The sequence below is a fragment of the Dasypus novemcinctus genome, chromosome 19, assembly GCF_030445035.2.
Source record: "Dasypus novemcinctus isolate mDasNov1 chromosome 19, mDasNov1.1.hap2, whole genome shotgun sequence".
NCBI lineage: Eukaryota > Metazoa > Chordata > Mammalia > Cingulata > Dasypodidae > Dasypus > Dasypus novemcinctus.
This window is the reverse complement of record NC_080691.1, coordinates 77,665,653-77,667,710: the sequence shown is the minus strand read 5'-3', so window position 1 is coordinate 77,667,710 and position 2,058 is coordinate 77,665,653.

Genomic DNA, 2,058 nt, shown 5'->3' with positions numbered 1-2,058 from the left:
TTAATAATCAAGAACTTCAGCTGTACTTCCTCCAAAAATCCCTTATTCTTTTCATCTTTCCTGCAGATTTGTGCACAGTTCCACTTTATTTATTAAGAAATCACCTCTCAGGTCAAAGAAATTCCCTTTCATTTTTACTACCTGACATCTGAAATTCCCAGAAAAATAAAAGTCCCATACATTGATATCAAATTTCCTTTTGTTCAGGCTTGGTTAACATCCTAAATAACTGTAGATTAATATTCCCTGTGCACTTGAGAAGAATATATATTCTTCAGTAGTTTGACACAGATTTCCAAATTTGTTCAATAAATAAGCCTTTTTCATCTTTTTCAAATTTAGTTTGTTTCTTGATATCTGTTATCATTTGTTTGAGAAAGAAATGTTGAAATTTTTAATTTGATTATTTTATGCCTTCTTTTTCTTTTTTGTTTTACTTATTTGAGGCTATTATAGTTTTGTATAATATATAAAAATTTCTTACACAATTCTGGTAAGTTGAGCCTTTTATCATTATAAATTTACCACTCAATTCTTAATGGTGCCTTTTATCCTTATCCATTTTGCCTGATACAAGTATATCAACATTTGACTTATTCTGGTTATCTGCCTTGGGATTTTTTTATGCCTAATCACATAAATTCACTTTCACATTTTCCTTTTTTTTTTCAAATGTGTCTTGTAAACACATTTTAAAGGGGAAAGGATGGTACAGGCTTTCTGTTAAGAAATTGAATTACCTAGTGAAAATCTTTTCCACAATATTGAAAAAGGAGTACCATAATTGTGATCAACAGCAAGAAGAAATATGATTGGAACCATCCTAATTAGACTTAGCAGATTAGACAATTGATTATTATCAGTCCTCATTTTTATGTAAGGATAACTTTTTATGCAAAGATAAAAAAAGTGTAAGCTCATAAAAATAGGTAAAGCATTTAAGAAAATTGGGCATCTATTACTAACTGAACATATTATTTCAGGGGAAGAGTATTTTCTTAATATGATAAACCAAAAACTCTCTCAACATCTGAACTTACTTTGCCTAATGCAAAGACAGTGTATCACAATTGGAGGTGGATGAAACTAAGGCATGGTGCAATGAGCCTCACCATGGGCTGATCTGCACAGGCAGATACACTCCCCCTTTCAGGTCTGAATGAACCATGAATACTGGCCAAGTTTACTCATGAGTGTCATCTTTCTCATTTCCTGTAAGATGAAAATTGCTAAAGAATCCCTTAAGTAAAAGCTTTTCTGTTAAAATCAAGAGTAAGTATAAGTTCTGTTGATGCCAGAATTACTTAGTACCATAGGTATTTCAAGCATATCAGAAAATGTAATAAAATAACAAGCCAAAAAGAATGGAAAGAAAACAGCAAGACACAATATATTGCTGGGGATAAGAGGATTCACACAGGAAATTAAAGAGAAAAGGTGAAAAAGAATTGTAATTGATAAGGAAATAGTCAACTAAATAAATATGACAGTCAATGGCTTATAAAATAGCAATACCTTATAAAACTTTTATGGCTCATAAGCATAAGCATCAGTATCAAGGGTTCATCATTGGACCATCCATCTTCTGTGTGCCTGAAATTTCCAACTAAGCCTAGAGCTGCAAGGTGCCTAAGAGTTACCTCCTGAGAGCCTCCATGTTGCTCAAATGTGGCCACTCTCTAAGCCAAAGTCAGCATGTAAATGCATTACCTTTCCCCCAGCATGGGACATGACTCCTGGGGATGAGCCTCCCTGGTGCCGAGGGATTACTACCAATCACAAACTGGTGATTCAACTAGAAAAAAACCTTGAATAAAAGGGGGGAATGGTAAAGACAAATGAGTTTATATGGTTAAAGTCTTCACAAAAGAGTTGGGAGATCATCAGAGGGGTCACATTTACCCATGCCTCAGCAGGATACCAGAGACAGTCAAAGTAGATACAACCCCAGGTACTGGTGCTTCTGAGGATTACAAAGACACACAGATTATATAGTCATGGCAGATGGCTCTGGAGTTCAGTGCCTTGTCAATGGGCCCTACTTCAGAATTTTGGTTT